This window comes from Nomascus leucogenys, chromosome 22a, assembly GCF_006542625.1.
Source record: "Nomascus leucogenys isolate Asia chromosome 22a, Asia_NLE_v1, whole genome shotgun sequence".
NCBI lineage: Eukaryota > Metazoa > Chordata > Mammalia > Primates > Hylobatidae > Nomascus > Nomascus leucogenys.
In genome coordinates this window covers 122,664,101-122,686,381 of record NC_044402.1, presented here as the reverse complement: position 1 = coordinate 122,686,381, position 22,281 = coordinate 122,664,101, and the positions used below count along the sequence as shown (strand labels likewise).

Sequence of the window (22,281 nt, the reverse complement as noted above, 5' to 3'; positions counted from 1 at the left end):
TTGCTATTGTAAATAGTGCTGCAATAAACATACGTATTCTCAGCAAACTAACACAGGAACAGAAAACCAAACACTGCATGTTCTGACTCATAAGCGGGAGTGTAACAATGAGAACTCATGGACACAGGGAGGGGAACATCACACACCAGGGCCTGTCAGAGGTTGGGGCGCAAGAGGAGGGAGAGCATTAGGACAAATGCCTAATGCACGTGGGGCTTAAAATCTAGATGACGGGTTGATAGGTGCAGCAAACCACCATGGCAAATGCCTATGTAACAAACCTGCACGTTCTGCACATGTATTCCAGAATTTAAAGTATAATAACCAACACACACACCAAATTTTAAAAAAAGTATTGTCTTAAGGATGAGCAAAATAAATAATTTTCTTTTAAAAAAAATGTGGGTCTAGCTGGCTGTGGTGGCTCATGCCTGTAGTCTCAGCTTCTTGGAGGCTGAGGTGGAAGGATCGTTTGAGGTCAGGAGTTTGAGACGAGCCTGGGCAACACAGTGAGACCCCTGTCTCAAAATAAAAATAAAAATAAAAACAAATAAATGCAGGTTCAGCAGGACTAAATATTTGAAACTGAGAGTTTGGCATTGCAGGCACGGACTATTGTTGAAGGAAGTTAAATGGGAAGGGAGTTCTTCATTTCTAAACATTACTTGGGAAACCAGAATTCAATCTAAAATACCTGGTTTCCTGTCCTCTTTACAAAGGTACCTATGCATAGGGCTGGATCTAGATTTACTTCCAAACTCAAAGCATGTTGCCCTACAGAGGAGTGGGTTGGTGATAATAAACAAATTATGGACATCATCCTTTCAAGCTTTCTGTTTGGGTGAAGAGTGCTTTTCTTCTCCCAAAACACACATGCATGCACACTTACACATGCACCCCCTTCAATATGCCATCAGCTATTCTAATTGTGGGGTAATTGGCAAGATAGAAGCTCAACCTTCATTGCATTCTTCAGGGAGAAACAAGGGGCTTCCTCTGCTAGAGGGAGTTAGTGGCTACATGCTGAGCTATTCTTTTAAATGAAGTGCATTCTGGCTCTGTTTTAAGAAGCTCCTTGGGGCAAAGCCTTGGAGGCAGGGTTTGGGGTTTTATAAGAGTTGCTCGCTCCAGGATGCAATCAGAGTTCCCACCCCTCCCTCCTGGCTGCTTCCTGGAACTCCCCTCTTCTGGAATCATTGCCTATTTCTGCTCCTTCTGAGCCGCTCCCAACTTAATTAGAGCACTCTTCCCTCCACACCAGACCCAACAACAGATCTCTTGGTCTCTAATTGTGACTCTGGTTAAATTGCCCAGTGGGAGGTTGGTTGCCCAAAGCCTGCTTCTGTTCTGCTGCCCTTCATTGCCCCTCCACAGGTGAAAGACATTACTGCAGTTAACCCTTGAGGTTTAGACTCCATCTTAGGGAAAACATACAATTAAAGCCATCAGAAAATTGTGACAGTCAGGTTTACAAGCAGATAGGTTGAAGGAGAACGAGAAAGAGGAAGAGGAGAGAAAATGAAGAGGAGGAGGAGGCAGAAAGGGAAGGGCGTATCGTAAAGTTTGGAGTAAGTGTTTTTATTTGAATCTTAAACATAGGTAATTATGTTGAAAAAGATACTGCTTAGGCAATTTTTGTTTCAGCGGATTAAGGAACATCAAATAGTTCATTCAATTGTTCAGAGTAGGAGCGTCTTTCAATCCTCATCCTGTAGTTAATTGCACAATTCTGCATTTTTACATGGTGTGGAGAGTGTCAGCACACTCATCAGAGCTTCTGACATACACTCACAGGAACACAAGAACCAGGTTCTCCTTATGCCTGGGTGCCCCTTGGCTGTCATTTGGGTGCCTTGGAGAGTTGCATAATCTCCCTTGCCCAACACTACAGTTGATCAGTCAATCACAGGGGTTTGAGTTACATTAATTCTTGTACATGTTCTGTGTGTACATCATCTATATTTCAACACGGTCACATGAACCTCACAGGCCTTAGCAATCCATTGCATACTCAGGTGATTTTGGTGGAGGCAGAGTTTTGCAGGCCCATGGATCCTTAGGAAAAAGCTAAAAAGGCAAATTGGTCTTTGGCACCTTCTCCAATGCTCTGAAGGGCTCCCTGCCCACATCTTCTTTAAAGACCTTTGGGAACCAAAATAATTTTTTGTCTGTACCAGTCAAGGCTGACTCTTTACAACAGCTGAGAGCAGTGTCACTTGATTGATCGTTACTGTGCATGTGAATCACCTGGGGGTCTTGATCAACTGCAGATTCAGCTTCAGTAGGTGTGGGGTGTGCCGGACAGACTGCATTTCTCATAAACTTCCAGGTGCTGCTGATGCTACTGGTCCTTCCTGGACCACACTTTAAGTAGCAAGGCAATCAAATCATCTGATTAGAGGGGTTCCTTTTAATTAAAGTGTAAAAGAGTGTTAGGCCCAACACAGCTGGTGTTTGCACGTTAATGGGAATTGTATTTTCTTTTTTAGCAGCCCTTGGAGATTTCTTTAATACATTTTTTATTATATTTTAAGTTCTAGGGTACACGTGCACAACGTGCAGGTTTGTTACATATGTATACATGTTGTGCCGTGTTGGTGTGCTGCACCCATTAACTCGTCATTTACATTAGGTATATCTCCTAATGCTATTTCAAGAAAAGCAGTGGAGTGAACCATAGGCTTCCTTTAGTGCTTCCTTTTCTATATTGATGGGGTGGGAGGGACAGAGTTAATTTCTGGAGAACTGCAAAGGTGTTTCTTTGGCTTTCAATCTCCTTTCTGTGTCCGTTTCTCTCTTCCCCTACTTGGCTCTTTTTTTTTTTTTTTTTTTTTTTTTGGCATAATCCTTTTCTACTGTGTGGTTCAAGGACATGAAAAAGGTTCAGGTTTTGTGATATTAATATTTAAATATTCTTTTACATGATAAAAATGTTTATACATTCTTGTTATTGGACGGGTTCCTGTCCCAATATTACCACAGAATTTAGTTACACATATGGCCTATTTCTTGACCAAGTGCTTAAGTAGCCAGTATTAACTTCCCCAAACTGGTAAAACTTCAATAATTTTAGAGATAAAAGCCCAGTAAAAAAATTGATTTAGAAGTTTGTGCTGTTATAAGTTGATCAATATTTACTTAATAAAGATTTTTCCTCTAGTACGAAGATTACTGGATTGGAGCCAAGAGAGTTTCGTTCTGGTTCCACCCCTAAGGTATCTAGCTGTGTGGCTGTGAGTAATAGCAATAGAAACTACATCTCAGCGTTCCCAGTTGTCAAACCTATTTATTAGTTGAACAAACATTTATTGAGTATTTATTATGAGGTTGTTAAACATCTAGTAACTACCCAATGTTTAGGTATTGATTAAGTTCTTCTGTATTTTTATGAGATGGGATTTTTTTGAAGTTGCATGTATTTGCTTTTGGGAAGTGATTTAGGCACATGGAGTAATAGCTGTGGTTCTTGCTCTGTGATCTTCGATGTGGAGGGAGGCAGCCCCCTCCTATTTCCTGTTGCTTTCCTAAATCTGAGATGATGTCTGGAAACCTTGAAGACTCAGCAGGCCAGTTCTTGTAGCAACTTTGTGTATTGGGTGATGGCCAAGGAAGGTGTCCAGTTGCACATAAATAAATTGTGTCTAGTGAGTGGGGCTGTTATAACTTGGGTGGGCTAAACTGCCAGGGATTCTGGCACTGGCCAGGAGGAAGTGTTGAAGAAACCTAGTACCAGATGGAAACAGGTTACGGGGCTTTTTTTTCAGCCAAAGGGCCCATTCCAGACCCAATGAATGGAGCAATGTGCAGTGCCAGCAAGGTCAGCCACATCATGGCTCTGGAGGATATATGTAGATTGGTACCACTGATAGCAGCTGCGAATATAGGGAACAAGCTACCACCTCCCAGGGGATGGATGAGGGCAAAGCTACGGCAAGGTGTCGAATCCCTGCCAAATGGGATATGATGGTTTTAGGCAAAGCTCCAGACCCAGCAGTGGGCTGGAGTACTAAGTAGGAAATTAAGGCTGAAGTCTGGTTAGAGAACAGGGCTGCAGCCTGGTACTCAGGGCTCATCAGACACCAGACCTACAACTGGAAGATGAATTCCAGACTCCACACACTGGTGTTAATCCCTGCCCTGGCCAGGGCTGGCTGACTCAGAGCCTGGGCAGGGTGGTGTCTATAATTGACCGGGACTGGGAAGGCAGGGATTGTAAGAGAGGGATCAGTAGAGGACCTCTGTAGGTAGGCTCAGTCCCAACATTCCCACCTCCACCCCACCCCTTCTTGGGGCTTTACATGATGCTGGTGGGAAAGCAGTTCCTTGACTCATGAAGGTTTCATAAGCTCCACGAGTAATTTGTAAAGTGTAAACGCTTCTGAGAGATATAGCATCTTAAGCCCTGCCTCCCTTTTTCTTACTGAAAATTCTGGCACAAATATATTGTCAATGCCCTTTAGTCAGAGCCCACCAGGGATACAGCCTTAGTTAGACAAGTTGGGTTGATTCCTCACTGCCATGAGGAAAAACATATACTATGGAGATCTGTGGGACATATCAATAAGAAGGGGTTAAAAATGACTTATTATAGGATCTGGACTTTGGATGGATGATTTTGAGGAGGATCTAAAGAAGCAAGACTTTGTTCTAGAGTGGCTGCTAGAGTCAGAGAGAGGGGACAGTTCTGTGATTAGGTGCCTGAATAAGTCTTATCTGTGGGGAAGATAATCTAGATTGAGGATAAAACTGTGAAGAAGTGGCAGTCGATCATATTCACCAGGAGAGACCAGGATTTTTGCTATTTGATGGATTGCACAATGACTATATTTTTGTCTTTTCTTAGATAAAATTATGAAGAGGTCTTGTTTTGTCTCATTTTATGATGGCCTCAGAGTGACCATGTCCGATGTCAGTGTCTGTGAGATTGTTCATGACCAACAGGAGGCAGGAGACATCATGGCCCACCAGTGTGTGCTAGGCCAGCTCCTAACCACACCTGTGCCCAGCTGTAAGTGCCAGGCCAGCTCCCAGAGGTCAAGGACTGCTTTTCTCTCCCTCAGTATATCTGGCCCATCTATTCCTAGCAGGTTAGAAGAAATAGGGTTTCACACACACACACACACACACACACACACACGCACACACACACACGAAGAGACACAGAGAGAGAGACATACATAGATACACAAATAAATAGATAGTCAAAGTTAGGGGAACACAGGGAAACTCACAATCTCATGCTAATATTTTACTGTCAGTAAACACTCTTTATTTTGCCTTTATGAAGTATAATACATCCCATGATACTTCATTAATCTCACTCAGAAATTGTTAATTACATTTTGCAAATGAAGAAATGGTGGCATCGAAAGTTAGAAAAGTTATCACAGATCATGCAAAAGGCAAATCAGGCTGAACTAGAAGCAACACATGCTAAGCTTCTACAGTCATAAGCTGGTAGTTGGTTACTAAAGTCATGGGGAGGCTGGCTTTGCAAATAATGCACCCAGGACCATGGTGGTTGCAGTTGATAATCAGAATGATGATACACTTCAGGGTTAGAAATATATCATAAGCATACCTGACTTTTTTTTAGCACTGATATTTTTATTCTTTAGCATAATATATCTCATATAATCATTATACATAAACATTTTCTTGAGCCAACTTATATTTGCAACCAGTTTTGATCTCTCTGGGCAAAGAATCCCTTGAGTTTACTCTTCAACCTATTAAGGAGCATACCCTCAATCCAATTTATTTCCACTTTTGTTTTCTTCATTTGTCTATATGCCACTTGAAAGCAAGAACAGTGTCCTCATGATATTTCACTAGAGTGGAATATTAAATGACTATAGCTGAATGATGCTTATTGATTTTTCAAGGAGGCATATCAGTGCAGGACCAAGATACTGTGACAAATTCAGAATCTCATCATCACCACAATTGTCATTGTAACTCCCAAATTCCTTGATCTTAAACAAAAATTATCTGTTGATAAAAAGCAAATATTCACAAAGGATAGGACTTAACAACAAATGTTTATAGCAGTTATATTCATAAAAGCTTAAATTGGAAAACAATTCAAATGTTCATTAGCAGTTACCTGGATTAACAAGCTATGGTGTCTCCATCCAATGGAATAGTACTCAGCAATACAAAGGAAGTACTGATTAATAAATACATCAGTGTGGATAATGCTCAGAAACATTACACTGAGTGAAATAAACCAGACACAAAAGATTATATTCTGTATGATTCCATTTATGTGAAGCTCTAAAAATCACATCTAAGCTATAGTGACAGAAAACAGACCAGTAGCTGCCTGGATCTGGGGCTGGGGGTGAGAAGCTGATTAACTGGAAAGAGCATAAAAGATATTTTTGAGGTGATGAAAATGTTCTAGGTCACGCATGGTGGCTCACGCCTGTAATCCCAACACTCTGGGAGGCCGAGGTGGGAGGATCACTTGAGCCCAGGAGTTTGAGACCAGCCTGGACAACATGGTGAAACACTGTCTTTAGAAAAACAAACAAACAACAAAACAAAATTAGCCAGTCATGGTGGTGCACATCCGTGGTCCCAGCTACTTAAGGGACTGAGGTGGGGGATGGCTTGAGTCTGGGAGGTCGTAGCTGCAGTGAGCCATGATTGTACCACTGCACTCCAGTCTGGGTGACAGAGTGAAACCCTGTCTCAATGAAACAAACAAAACAAATGTTCTATATCTTGATTGTGGTGGTGCTTAAACAGGTATATACATTTGTCAAAACTAATTGAACACTACAGCTAGAACTGCTGAATTTTATTTTATGTGGCTTATACTTCAAGAAAGTTGATTTAAAGAAAGTCTCCCTTGCTGCCCTTCAGAGTGAAGCTTCCAAAAGATTCCTGTACCCTTAGTTTCAATTCTTTCTCCCGATTGTCTTTAGAAGAAAAGACTCTTATCATTGTCATCAGTGGCCTCAATGTCGTGACTCCAGTGGTTAACTGCATGTCCTCGTCTCACAGAACCTCTCAGCGGTGTTTAACAGAGTTGTCCACTCTCTCTCATGTTCCCAGGTCACTGGCAGTTCTTCCTCAGTCTCTCTCTGGTTCCTCATCATTGTTTTGGCATTGAATTTTGGAGGCTCACCCCTTGATGATCTCATCCAGTCTCAAGGGTTAAAATACCATCTCCATGCTGACCCCCAGGGTTCTAGTTCCTGGGTAGACATATGCCCTGTACTCCAGATTTATATAACCAAGTCCATACCAACATCCCCACTTTGGTATCTAGCTCACACTCAGCGTGTCCTGATCTGAGCTCCTGGATGCTATAGTGACTCCTCCATGCCTTTGCTTAGCAAACCTCCTGCTCCCACTGTCCTCCTTACTTAGCAAAGGCCAACTCCATCCTCTAGTTCTTTAAGACAAAATTGTGAAGTTATTTCTGGTTTCTTTCATATGTCACATTAATTCCAATGAAATTCTGTTTACTCTATTTCAGAAATACGTCTGGAATCCAGCAACATCTATCAGTCTTATTTTAATGCAAGCTGTAGTTGGTTTTTGCCTGGATTATTGCAGTAGTCTCCTACTTCATGCTCTTTGATGAGTCAACTCTTGGGTTATGCTCTCCTGTAGTCTAATTTCCACACCGAAATGAGCACAATCCTTTTACAATACAAGTGAAATCATGTCACTCTGCTGAAAACAAACGTGTTAAGTCTAATGCTTGAAGCTAATGTTCTTAGAATAACCCAAAAGGCCTAATATGATCTGGCCTCCTATTCCTCCCCTTTGCTCACTCTCTTCTAGCTCTACTGGCCACCTGGCTATTCCTGGAATGTACCAGACATCCTTGTACCACAGGAGCTTTGCATTTCCTTTCCTCTCTGCCTGGGACGCATTCCGTCATACATCCACACTGCTCATTCCCTCACTGTATTATTATTTTGCCTGAATGTCTTCTTCTTAGGAAAAATCTCTGATGGCCCTCTTTAACATTGCAGCCCCTTCTGTTTTAGTCCATTTTGTGTTGCTATAACAGAATACCTAAGGCTCGGTAATTCATTTTTTAACAAGAGGTTTATTTACCTCAGGGTTCTGCATGCCGGGAAGTACAAGAGGCATGGTGCCAGCATCTGCTTGGCTTCTGGTCAAGGCCATGTGTGGGATCAAAACATAATGAAGAAAGGGCCGTCCTTTTCTTCATGTGTGCAGAGAGACCGAAGAGGAGGAGCAATCTTGCTTTATAATAACCCAGTCTCATGCGAATGAATCTATTCCAGAGAGAACTGAAAGATTCCATTTCTGCAAGACCTAATCCAGTCTTGCCAGAGCAAGAACTCATTCACTACTGCTAGAAGGGCACGAAGCCATTCATGAAAGATCCACCCCCCATGAACCAAACACCTCCCAATGCATCCCACCTCCCAACACCATTACATTGGGGATCAAATTTCAACAGGACTTTTGGTGGAAATAAACGTACCATATGCAAGAGAACCTTCCATGCCCCATCGATCCAGGTATTCTCTATTTTCTTTCCTGTTTTATTTTTCATAGCATTTATCACTATCTGATATACCATATATTTAACTTACGCATTTGTTTGTTGTATACTTTTTTCCATTTGAAAAAATGTTTTCCACCCATTTTTTGTGGTGTTCTATTCACAGAGTCTAGACTACAATGTCTGGTACATAGGAGACTCAACGAATATATAGTTAACTAATGAATGGGAGGAAACTGAGGCATGGAATGACTAAGTGAATTGAAAAACATTGAGAGAGAATTGCTTTTTTAAAAAAAATCACGTTGAATTTTGATATGATTTTATACTATAGAATTACTTTAAAATTTACTTCTGGGAAACTCACATATATGAATAATAAATTTCTCCATGTTGGCACAATGGTTCTAGAATTAGATACCATTTCTAAGTTGATTGACTTCAGCAAAGTGTTCTGAAAATTTCCCAAGTGTGATCACTGACTAGTCAACGAATTCTCCAGTGTCAAGGGGTTTGTGACCACTGATGAAAAAAGAACAGCCATTCTCCATCAGTCTCTGAAATAACTTATATTTTTTCTTTCTTATTATTTCCACGTAAAAAAGCTGAAAGAGTGCTCTGTGATGAAGAGATTGGTATGACATTTCAGCCCAATTTCTCCAAACAGGAGTGCTTGATGATGAGGCAAAAGATTTCCAGCCTTGTGTCTCCCCGGACATGGGGTGATCTCCAGATGGGAAGTTGTAAACCTGGATCACACTGTTGTGGGAATATTCGTGAACTACACATAGAGGTATAAAAACAAAAACAAAACACCCTTTTCACAAGATGGTGCTGAAGGCAAAGAAGAAAGCTCCTGCCCGTCCTAAAGCCAAAGCCAAAGCGAAGGTTTTGAGGGCCAAGAAGGCAGTGTTGAAAGGTGTCCACAGCCACGAAAAAAGAAGATCCTCACGTCACCCATCTTCTGGTGGCCCAAGACCCTGCTACTCCGGAGGCAGCCCAAATATCCTTGGAGGAGTGGCCCCAGAAGAAACAAGCCTGACCACTGTGCTGTCATCCCGTTTTTGCTGACCACTGAGTCTGCCACGAAGAAGACAGAAGACAACAACACACTTGTGTTCAATGTGGATGTTAAAGCCAAGTAGCACCAGATCACACAGGCTGTGAAGAAGCTCTATGACATTGATGTGCCCAAGGTCAACACCCTGATTAGGTTTGATGGAAAGAAGAAGCCATGTGTTCAACTGGTTCCTGATTACGATGCTTTGGATATTCCCAACAAAATTGTGATCATCTAAACTGAGTCCTGCTGGCTAATTATAAATATATCTATATATCTATAGATACATATCTTTTCAACAGAAACAACAACAGCAGCAGCAATAAAAACTATTTGCAAGATCCACAGTGCTCTAAAAATGAGTGAGCAAATACTTAAAATGTGGTTTTAGAGTAGGAGGTTTAAGCCTGTACACAGGTAAAAGAATAATTTTGACATATTCTTGTGATTACAGTGAACAGTTTTTTTTTTTTTTTTTTTTTCTGACAGTAAGCCTGCTCAGGTGTGCCGTTTGTTCAGTGTGTTGTAACATGCTGTGTAGGTCTCCAGACCATGTGGGTTTGCTTGGTAATTACCTTACTGAAAACCAGATCACTTATTGTTTGGAAGTCAGCTACCCGAGAGTGTGCCAAATAACTCTGAGACCACTGAGTACCGCCAAGAATACTTTCCTGATGGAGGCGCCTCCATTTTTCATGTCACACATGCAGCCAGGGTGGGCAAACTGGTTCAGGGAAAGAAACTTCATTCCATCATACAGCAGGTCCACCTGGATCCACCCCAATCCCTGTTAGGGAAACGCCAAACTGAGCATTTTCTCTGATGGGCTGGTGTTCAGGAGCCTTCATCCAAGAGAAACAAATAATCTGACATGTGTCCTCATCCATCTCCTCTGCTTCTAAAGTACTATAATCATCATGACAACATGAAATTTGATATTAGAGTAAGCAGGGTTTTTTTGAAAACTCGAACACGAATATATATATTTGACTTGTGGAAAAACTAGGCTTAAGAGATGCTTATTAGTTTTCCATGGAGAAGGGCAGTTAGCTGCTGGGTGAAAATCTACTTCAACCTTCTACTTGTTCATTAATCTCTCTAAACTCATTTTCTTCCTCCTAAAATGGGAATAAAATAGTAATTACATACATAAAATAGTAATAGTAATATGAGAGTAAAAAAGTTGTATTTAGGACTAAATGAGAAAGAATACAGGTGGTAGTATCTGACAAGGAACCACTCATTAGTTACAAATTTGCTAATGTTTATTGAGGGTTTATATTATCAACCAAGTTCAGAAGTCCAGCTATAGCTAGATTGGTGTTTCAGTTGACAGAACAACTTTTCTAATCTCCTAATCTCTCTAATACTCGGTTTCTTCATTTGCGATCCTCTCAAGGTGCTGATAACAGTGCCTTGTGCACAGAGATTAGTAAACATTAGTTAATACTATTATTATTATTCAAAGCTCTGAGGGTTAGGAGACAAAGATCATCCAATAGGTAAACTATTTTAGTTGCTTACCAACTACTGGGGTAAGAGTGAGGAAAGTGGAAGAACTTAAAACACAAAAACTGTAATGTTGTTGAGGCAGACTTGTACGTACTTGTACACTCCTGGGCCACAAGACTTTTTGTTTGTTTTTTGTTTTTGTTAGGAAGAGTGTGGGGTTTGGAATTAAGGAGACTTATTAAAGTTCAAGTCTGCCATTTATCAGGTGTCTCCTTGAATAATCCAGTAAAATCTGACCTTTAGGCTCCTTATCTGTTTGAAATAACTGTAACAACAACAGCAACAACGACAACAACAAAAAACAGGTTTGTGGTAAGGGAAAAATGAGATGATGTGTGTAAATCTCTTTACTAAGGGCCATAGACAGACTAGCTATTGTTATCAGGAGTTCTAAATGGAAATCTTGTAACAAGTGACTGATTCGGCGTACGGTAGAAAGCGATCAGAGAGAGGGAAAATCACTATGCCTGGAATAATCTTAGGGACTCTCATGGAAGAAATGGACCTAAAACTACACATCAAAGGAGGGATAAGGTTTAGAAAAAAACAGAGGGGAGTAAATTTTCTACTGGGGAAAAGGGCAGGAGCAAAGCCATAGAAATGGAAACAGAAAGGCAAGGTACATGGAGAGTAACTCTGAGTAGACCAGGTCAGCTGGGATGTAGAATTCAAATAGGAGAGGTTCAGCAGTCAGGGTTGCATAGTTTCTGTAAAGTGAGGTGGTCAGAAATGATTGATGTGAAGTCAGATGGTCCAGAACTTGGTTCTGGGCTTTGCTACTTGTAAGCTGTGTAATATTAAGCAAAGCAAATTTTCTTCATGGAAATGTGCCTCTCTCTAAGGATTGTTGTAAATATTAAGTGGGTCAATATATATAAAGCATGTAGCCCTGTGCCTGGTATTAGCAATCACTTAGAAAATGCTAGATATTATCCAGTGGCATTTCATCATGTTTGCCCCTTTTCACATTGTTCTTTGTTAGTTTTTATCAGACAACCAAAACCAGGAAATTTTTATTCATGGCATAAATAACAATAATGGAAAACACAATTCCATCGGCCAAATAAATCAACCCCTCACTTTTCCAGATTCCCTTTTGACCACATAGATAGCAATTTGTTTGTCATAGTTTTAACCACAGTCTAGATACAAGTTTGATAGTGAATGCTATTTATAATTTTTTCTTTTAGTATTCTGTCTACTGGAATTTTGGTAACTTAAACACTTGAAGTTATCTTTAAAGCTTCAGATCACTTCTATCTTTTTTTTTTTTTTTTTTTTGAGATGGAGTCTTGCTCTGTCGTCCAGGCTGGAGTGCAGTGGCGCGATCTCGACTCACTGCAACCTCCACCTCCCAGGTTCAAGTGATTCTCCTGCCTCAGCCTCCTGAGTAGCTGGGACTACAGGCGTGTGCCACCACACCTGGCTAAGTTTTTGTATTTTTAGTAAAGATGGGGTTTCACTGTGTTAGCCAGGATAGTCTCGATCTCCTGACCTCATGATCCACCTGCCTCAGCCTCCCAAAGTGCTGGGATTATAGGTGTGAGCCACCATGACCAGCCTCACTTCTATTATTTTAAAGGAAGGTTTTATGAATTATGTGTACTTTTTGCACATATTCATCTGTATTTCTCATTCAAATTTTTGGAAGTATTGTAGAATGAGAAAAGACCTAGAGCAGTGGTTCTCAACAAAGATGACTTTGCCCTCCAGAGATATTTGGCAATGGCTGGAGACATTTTTTGTTTCAAAGCTGGTGGGGGTGGGGTTGGAGTGGGGGTGGGACATGGTGCTACTGGCATCTAGTGGGTAGAGGTCGAGGATGTTACTAAACATCCTACAATGAACAGGGAAATCCCTGCACTCCCAATAAACGATTATCTAGTCCAAAATGTCAATAGCGTTGAGGCTGGGAAACTTACAGAACAATGTTCCTCATTCTCCTAAGAGTCCATGACATGGTCAAAGGTAGTTGAAATAGGTGAAACTCAGTCTTAGAAGATGTAACTTGGTAATATTTTTTCCTTTAGTCCTTCATGTCTGTGTCAACCCACACTAAGCCTATTTTTATTGGCCACAGTACAACCTAAGCCATTGGAAAACCTTGTTTCACCATCAGCAGCCATAGTCAACCATGTTTCTGTTTAACTTGGTACAACTGAGTGGATCACCCGAGCGGTAGTACCAAGTTACTACTGTCACTTGGTAGTAAGTCGCAGAATAAGAGATCAATTTAAACTTTCAATTAGATCCTATTCAACTGCACACAAATATTGTCTACCAGACATCTACTTTCTCCTGGGTGCAGGGTGCTGTTTCAAGAGCTCATTTCATCACTAACATTTTTGGTGCCTCTTCTAATACTGTATTTCCTCACATTTAAGAAGGCATAAATTCTGAGACACATCATTATTTCTTTTTCAGCGTTGAGAGTGCTGAGAAACAGCAAAATTTGCAAATTTTAATTGCAAGATGCCATTTTTGGTAAGATAATTGCAAATTTCTGATGTATTACAATGTGAAAAAAAGCTTTTTCTAAAATTGATGAAGCATGGTCATTACTGCCGATGTTATTGAATCATGTTAAACTTATTTTCCTTTGAAAATGCCATATCTTTAAAATGTTTAGATTTTAATTTTGAATAACTTCAGTACTTCAAAACCGTAGTGCTCTAAAATGTGCCCATAGTAAACATGAGTAAAAATTGTGTTTGGTAATTATTGATTGCATTGTGTAATATTCTGGGTAGAGACTCACATACTCAGCAGTTCTTGCATCTGAGAGAATATTATACAAAGGAGAAAGTATTTTGAAACCTGTGGAAAAATTATATAATTCTATAGTGATGTGTGTGTGGATACACACAGAAATATCTACACACACACATATATATACGATTTTCTGTTTTTGTCCTTTTATGTATATTCTTCAATCAGAGTTAGGCTATGACTCTTCTCTCACTCATTTGACTTTCAAAATTCTATTCAGTTATTTGGTGACAATTCCTCAATTTTCCATAATCATAGTTATCTGTCCTAAAGATTTGCTAACCTCTACTTAATCTGTCCTAAATTGAAGGCATGACTTATCTTGGCTACAATGAGAAGCAGGGATCACTCCATCTAATTTACTTGTTCTTTGCAGCTATCAGAAAATTCACAAAGGAGAGCCAGCAATATCAGGTGGGTAACAGGTAGTCATTGAAAACAAGGTCAAAGTCCATTTATGGGTGTCCCTGGCTGGCGGTAGAAAGGGAAGCTTGTGTTGCTTGTGATTCAGCCCTTGGTTAAATCTGGAAATCCGAAAACCACGATCATTATGAAACAGCAGTGTTCCTCAATATGTCATTTAAGAGGCTTATCAGAATCTAGATCCATCAGGCCCACATCAATTGGCAGTTTACATATAGTAAGAGTTTAGTCTGGATGTCCATCTTTCAAACTAACCAGGGGAATGTAATTTTTAAAAAGTTACCACCTGAATGAAAACCTTTCTCTGCATAGCTATTTGCTATATTCAAGATTGCTTTCCTTAAAGTGAAGAAAAATACTTTCTATTATAAATTCAAATGAAAGAGTAAGGTGAGAGTATAGCTTATACTCAGAACGGCTGTGCATGTTTTTTTTTTTTTTTTTTTTGAGACATTGTCTCATTCTGTTGCCCAGGCTGGAATACAGTGAGGTGATCTCTGCTCACTGCAACCTCCACCTCCCGGGTTCAAGTGATCCTTGTGCCTTAGCATCCCCAGTAGCTAGGATTACAGATGCACACCACGATGCCTGGCTAATTTTTGTATTTTTAGTAGAGACAGGGTTTCACCATGTTGGCCAGGCTGGTCTTGAACCTCTGAGCTCAGATGATCCACCTGCCTCAGCTTCCCAAAGTGCTGAGATTACAGGAGTGAGCCACCACACCTGGCCAGCTGTGCATCTTTTTTATAGCTCCTCAGTCTTTTCCTCAGAAATTCAGTATATTCTCTCTTTGTACAAAGAATTGCGAAAAGATAGAAAATGAATAATTTAATATATTTACATCTAATTAAGGAAAAATGTATTTTGCGAATATCATGCAAATATATATTTGTAGCTGCTCAGATTGAAATATGGAACCAGAAGATAAAAAATGTTCATAAGAAAAAGACCAAATCATGGTAAGACAGTTTAATAGAATGACTGAAAAATAAGCTTGTCTGAATTAATTACTGACTTAGCCAGGGATATAGAGCGTCGAGAGTGGCAAATTTCCAAACTGAAATGAGAACTTTAAAGTGTCAGCTGTAAAAAGAGCTTTTTTTTGACAAAGGCAAAATTAAACCATAGTCAGCCCTCTTGTGGCAAATGTAGATACTGACAGAAATGATAATCTTAAAAAGTACTATATAAAGACAGACTTTTCATTGAGCAAGAATTATTCTTCTCTGACACCAAATTTAAGTGTATTTACTTTCAAAAAATCATCATAGCTCTTTGAGATTGCAAAGCATGGTGTAAGCGCCTAGACTTTGGAGTCAGAAAACTTGTTGGCAAATCTCATCTTTGCCTCTTAACAGCTGCTGCCAGACCTCTTGGCCTAGGTTCTCAACTTGCAGAAACCTCTGTTTTCATAAGCATGTAATGAGGGTGGCAGGCTTGTCTGATTAATCCCATAAGGTCATTTGCAGGGTCAAATGAAATAATGCACATGGAAACATTTTTCAACTGTAACGTGCCACAACTGCAATGTATTATTCAAAGAGGCAGAGTGCTTAGTCATAAACACCTTGGAAACACTCCTAGACATTGAGCTGAAATGTAGAATATTTTACTACTCCTTTCTGATGTTAAAAGCTTTTCAATTCTTAAATATCTATATTTCAAAATGAACTCTTCTTTTCTTTGCAGTTTTTCCTTTAGTGTATTTCTAACTTGTACCAGTTTCCTTTCACTTGTTTATTGGCTCTGATAATAAATATTTATCTTTTACATTGTTTAAAAATTTTGCTGCTCCTCCTTCTGATCATATTGTTTCTATTCTCATCTTGTTTCAATCATTTATAGATTCTTTGGTCTCTTTGCAGCTGAGTGCTTCCTATGTGACAATTACTGTTTTATGTGTTGGGAATACAGTGGTATAAAAAGTGTTCCTCCTCCCCCCATGGATCTTATGAAAAATAAATAAGTTACACGTTACCTATATTAAGCATTACATATATACATAGGTAATGTTAAAGGCTATGAAGAAAGAGAAAGCAGCGGCTCAAAAGCAAAAGGTAGAATGAAAGAAAAATCACTGCAGACTGAAGAAAGAGCAAGTGCCAATGTCCTGAGGCAGAAACAGCAAGGAGGCCAGGGTGAGTGGAGTGAGCATTAGAGAGATGACAGGACACTGAGGAAAGACTGGCCATTGCAGGTCATGAATAACTTTGCTGGCCATGGAAAGGGGTGTGGGTTTTATTCTAAGTGTGATGGAAGCTGCTGGAGAATTTAGAGCAGGATAATGATCTGAACCAATTCATATCTCCCCAGATCCCACGGCTACTGTATAGAGGATTGACAGCTGGGAGCCAGCCGTGAGAAGGCTTTTGCTGTGCTCCCTGAGAGGTGATGGCTGCTTGGACCGGATGGTAGTGGAGGTGATACGCAGAGGTCAGATTCAAGACACACTTTGGAAGATTATGGGGAGTGAGTAGCAAAGAGAGACTTCCAAGACAATCTTGAGGTTTTGACCTGTGAAACTTTATGAACTGTGGTGTAATTTACAGCTGGAGGAGACTGGAGGAAAAATAGATTTGTGTGTGTGTGTGTGTGTGTGTGGTGGTGAAAAGGAACTCAATAGTTTTGCTGTAGATGTGTCAAGTTTGAGGTGTTGCATAGACAGATGGTTGAATCTGAAGTTTGGGGGAGTGTGGGATAGAGATATAAAATTGAGATTCTGCAGTTTATGGATAGTATTTGATCCCATAACACTGGGAAATGAGTCTTGATAAAACCCAAAAGTTCTCAGGATAGAGACCTACAGCACTTAAACATGTAGAGGTTGAGAAGAGGAAGAACTAGCCAAGGAGGGTAAGAAGGAAGATCTGGAAGGTGGGTGAAACATCGGAAAAGAGCAGTACTTGGAAATCAAGTGAAGAAGGGTTTCAAAGTAAGCAAGTGTCAGACTTTCAAGAGAGGAGGAATAAACTGAGGATGAGAGTGGACCATTGAAAGATGCAAGAGGAGGTCATGGCAATGATACTGGATACCCCTGTGCACCACTTCAGAATCCTTTCTGTCCCATCAATGCTCACTCCAGCTTTGACCATCATTTCCCACATGCAATCAGATGGTGCCTTGCCTCTGGTCCATCTTGTGTGCCTCTGTCTTCTGCCCTGATGATTCTTCCCTGGGAATTTGCTCTGCATGTGCACAGATACAGCCTGCAGGTGCAGGAAATTTACTGTGGCCAGGGCCACCCTTAACCAGCTGGGAGCAGGAGCCTGTGGATGAATGCTTCCCACTCTTCTTCCCTCGCAAACAGTTCTGAGATGCATCTTTTAAGTCTCCTCAGAAGGTCTCAGAGGGACTGAGCACCAGTCACCTCTAATGGCAGCCAAACTAATATATCATTCTATTTTCTTCCCTCTTTCTCTGTTCAGACCTACCATCCTTTACTCTTGCTCACATTCCAATATATACTTCTTCAAGCCAGTCTTTCTTTTCTTGCCAGAAGGTTACACTTGGCCTTCTTAATGATATGGCCCTGTTACTCTCATTCCCTCCAGGCCAATCTGGGTCGTGTCTGAACACAGTCCAATTGGGCTGCAGAGCATCTGTGTCTGGTGCACACCAAATAAGTTGTTAATATGTATTGGTAGGAATTAGGGGGACATGTGTAGAGGTGGTTCTTCAGAATATCAGGCCATCTGGCAGGGTGGCTGAATGATGGAATGGGATGGTAAAGTGAAATATCAAGTGGTATAGGAAAATACTTTTTAATGTGAGAACACTTTCTTTAGACTTGGAGTTCAACATTCTAGCCAGATTTGCTGGTGGTAGTTCTAGAACACTGCTGGGATAGCTCCATAAAGTTTGATTGAAATGACGGCCTTCATTGAGTTAGCTGGAGCTGCCAGAACTGTTATGGCATGGTATTGAGGACGGGATTAGAGGGCTCAGGGAAGAGAGAATGTTGGGATGGTTTTATCATGTGAGCTCAAGAACCCAGGAGGGCACAGAGGACATTTCCTTCACAAAGGGTGAGGGGCAGCACTGACATGTTGAGAAGCTCAGAAAGCTGTTGTCCTCTGCAGAGCAGGGCTGACAGTGAGAGGTGGTGTCACTGGCCCGGGATCGCCAGCAGAATTAGGAATGATGGGATTCTGGGGTTGTGGGGGTGAGAGGCAACTTGGTCATCAGTACTACAATGGGCAGCAAGCCTGGAGGGTGGTCATGGGGCCTTGACCTTAGGGCTTTGTGGAGATGGCTTCTAATCATGGTTTCTGAAGGGGATCCAAATGGATAGCTTATTGGGCTGCTAATTAATGTAGTGAGAAAACCTGTGAGTTAGTAAGACTGTAAGTCTGTCAGCTGCTGCAGTGGAGCTTCATTCCAGACCCATTCTGGAAAAAGATAGCCTTTATTTTATCAAACTGTAAATGATTCCATGGCACCGTGAGGTAGGTACTGTGAACTGTGCTCCTGGTTTACTACACTTACATACTTTGTCTCACAAGTCACTTAACTCTTCCATCTCACAACGTCCTGTGCATTTTGGTTACACACCAGTAATCATTAGCTCTTAGAAAGAGAATGGGCTGGGTGCAGTGGCTCACGCCTGTAATCCCAGCACTTTGGGAGGCCAAGGCGGGCGGATCACCTGAGGTCAGGAGTTCGAGACCAGCCTGGCCAACATGGTGAAACCCTGTCTCTACAAAAATATAAAAATTAGCCGAGCATGATTGCAGGTGCCTGTAATCCCAGCTACTTGGGAAGCTGAGGCGGGAGAATCGCTTGAAATTGGGAGGCAGAGGTTGCAATGAGCCGAGAGTGTGCCAATGTACACCAGCCTGGGCAGCAGAGTGAGACTCCGTCTCAAAAATAAAAATAAAATAAAATAAAATAAAATAAACAAGGAAAAAAAAGAAAAAGAGAATGAAGACTAACTTCATTGGGCCTCTTCCTTGCTGTTCAGCTAAAAAATCTAAGACAAAATACACTGGAAGAAAGAGCAGGTGTCATTACTTCTTGCTGCCAGGTGACTCTGCACCGGTGTTGCTTTCCTGAAGCCCTTGGTTTCATAATGCTTTGTCACACCCAGCATTATGTGTGGGTGTGACAGGCAGGGCCTGGGTAAGGAGAATTCTGTACTGTGTGTTCCTTGTTTATTTTCTCTGAGTAACCACATCTTGAGTTCAGTCCTCAAGTGGGCCTCAGGTACCACTCCTTAATAATACCTCAAGGTGTTCTGTAGAGAGGGATTAGTTAGGCCAAACAGAAACCACTCCATGGAATGAGTTTCCATACATAATTTGTACCCGCACAATTTATATATGCTATATTCAGATATCCTTCAAATGTATATTTTAAGTATATATTAAACTATATAAAATATAAATACATATCATATATTTATTTGCTATTTGTATATAACACATGATACAATGCATACTGCAAAACAGGGGTGATACTGGTGTTAACTCTCCACAAAGTACTATGAATCTTTAAGCCTGGAGGAGCTAAAAGGTGAGTGTGTCTCTGTTCTGTGTCTATTCAGATCATTTTCTTCTGCTGGTCTTTTAATCTGCTTTGGTGTCACTCTCTGATTTGTACTGCAGCGTGACTCATGCAGATAATTTAGCCTCTTGATATTACTCAAAGTTTACACTATAAGGTACAGATTTCAGCACTGTTCTTTTCCCATGGGCTTCTGTGTAGGTCATTGCAACACTGAAATACCAAAAGGTGTGGGTTTCCTTCAATGCATTCCGAAAAATTACCCCAGTTGTTGCATTCTCAAAACAGCCCACAAATGGCCTCTCTCCATTCTGCCTGCAAAGACAAAAAGGTGCTGTAAACCCTCTTTGCCAGAGCAGGCAGTTGCTTCACTTGATATAGACTGGTTGCTGGCTGAGAAAGTCAGGCTCCCTACAGTGAAGGAGAAACAGAGAGCTGGCATGGATTGAGGGCTTATGATGTACCAGGCCCTGGGCTCAGGGTTGTCAAAATGCTGCCTCCTTGTACTACGGTCTCTTTCTGTAATGCCATGCGTGCTCCTCCATAACCTCCAACCTAAATCGTGGCTTAAGCATTTTAGTTGTTGCCTTTCTTGGGTTTCACTGTGAACTTTGCTGCATGTAAATTATAGTGTGTGTGTTTTCCCGATGTTTCCTAGAGAGAAGTTACAGGAGCCCAATGCAGTCCATTTTAGCATTCTAAGAAAGCAAAGGCCATGCACTTTGTGTTCATTTTAACTCTGAGCTCTGAGGCTGACTGCTCATTTTTTGGAGACCCTGGGTATCTTCTGAGTGTTGGGATGGAGCACTAGAATCTGTCTTGTGTTTCTCTTCCTCCATCCCATTTTGGCCTAGGCCCTTCCACATGTATTTTTTCTTTATATCTGCTAATGCTTGAAAGCTTCAAGCCCTTTCCCCAACTTCACGTGGGAACCCCTATACTTCCCTGTAATTTAATGTCTCATTCTCAGTGCCAAGAGCTTAGGGCAATCTCTTCTTCACTATGGGGATATTTCGTAGGTTCTTGTCTTTGCATTAGAGGGATCTGCCACCATCCCTGTCCTGCTTCTGCTCAGTGTTAGATTGCCTTCTAAACATCCGGGGCAGGAGTGGCCAAGAACTAAAGAATAAAGTTCTCACATGTCTTCTGCCCTGTAAGAAAGTAGGTAAGTTACATTTGACCCAGCAATCCCATTACTGGGTATATACCCAAAGGATTATAAATCATTCAACTATAAAGACACATGCACACATATGTTTATTGTGGCACTGTTCACAATAGCAAAGACTTGGAACCAATGCAAATGCCCATCAATGATAGACTGGATAAAGAAAGTGTGGCACATATACATCATGGAATACTCTGCAGCCACAAAAAAGAATGAGTTCATATCCTTTGCAGGGAACATGGATGAAGCTGGAAACCATCATTCTCAGTAAACTAACACAGGAACAGAAAACCAAACACCATATGTTCTCACTCATAAGTGCGAGTTGAACAATGAGAACACATGGACACAGGGTGGGGAACATCACACACCAGGGCCTGTCATGCAGTGGGGGAGCTAGGGGATGAATAGCATTAGGAGAAATACCTAATGTATGACGGGTTGATGATGACATACCTAATGTATGACGGGTGCAGCAAACCACCATGGCACGTGTATACCTATGTACCAAACCTGTATGTTCTGCACATGTAACCCAGAACTTAAAGTATAATTAAAAAAAAAAAAAGAAAGTAGGTAAGTGTAGGTAAGTTACTACCTATAGGTTATAGGCAAGTTCCTTTTGTTGATTTTTAGTTAAGTTGCTTCAGCAGGTGCTGTGACTGTGTGTGTGTGTGTGTGTAAGAGATTTTAAATAGAAAAATATAAACAGACTGGAAAAGAAACAATGAAAAATAGTAAAGGAAAGCAATAATATTCTATCCTGGGACCTCCAAAAAGTTCGAGGCCCCAGGATAGAATATTCTTGCTTTTACTATTTTATTTTAATTTTTACTTTTATTCATTCTGTGGCCATCACTTGGGATTTTCCCCCTTGTAAATATGTCTGGTATGAGGCGGGCAGATCACGAGGTCGGGAGATCGAGACCACAGTGAAACCCCATCTCTACTAAAAATACAAAAAATTAGCCGGGCGCAGTGGCGGGCGCCTATAGTCCCAGCTACTCGGGGGGCTGAGGCAGGAGAATGGCGTGAACCCGGGAGGCGGAGCTTGCAGTGAACCGAGATCACAACACTGCACTCCAGCCTGGGGCGACAGAGCGAGACTCCTTCTCAAAAAAAAAAAAGGTCTGGTCTGCCTTGTCTGCAAATTCCTAGACATGGGGGCATCTTGGGACTGTAGGATAGCCAGATTTCTCCATGGCTTTGAGGGTAGTGATGCTGGTGTGAAGAGAAATGTCAACATAAAACAACAGCAACAACAAGAACTAAAGAAACAACAACTAAAGAATTGGAAGACGAAAGTGAAAGGGCCTGAGTGAAAGACAGAAATATTTGTGTGAGATGATT

At 41.0% G+C, this 22,281-nt stretch overlaps 1 pseudogene; it reads left to right on the top strand.

Annotated features, from left to right (window-relative positions):
• The first annotated feature begins 9,325 nt into the window (after positions 1–9,325).
• Positions 9,326–9,795, top strand: LOC115832326 (annotated as a pseudogene).
• Positions 9,796–22,281: the final 12,486 nt, after the last annotated feature.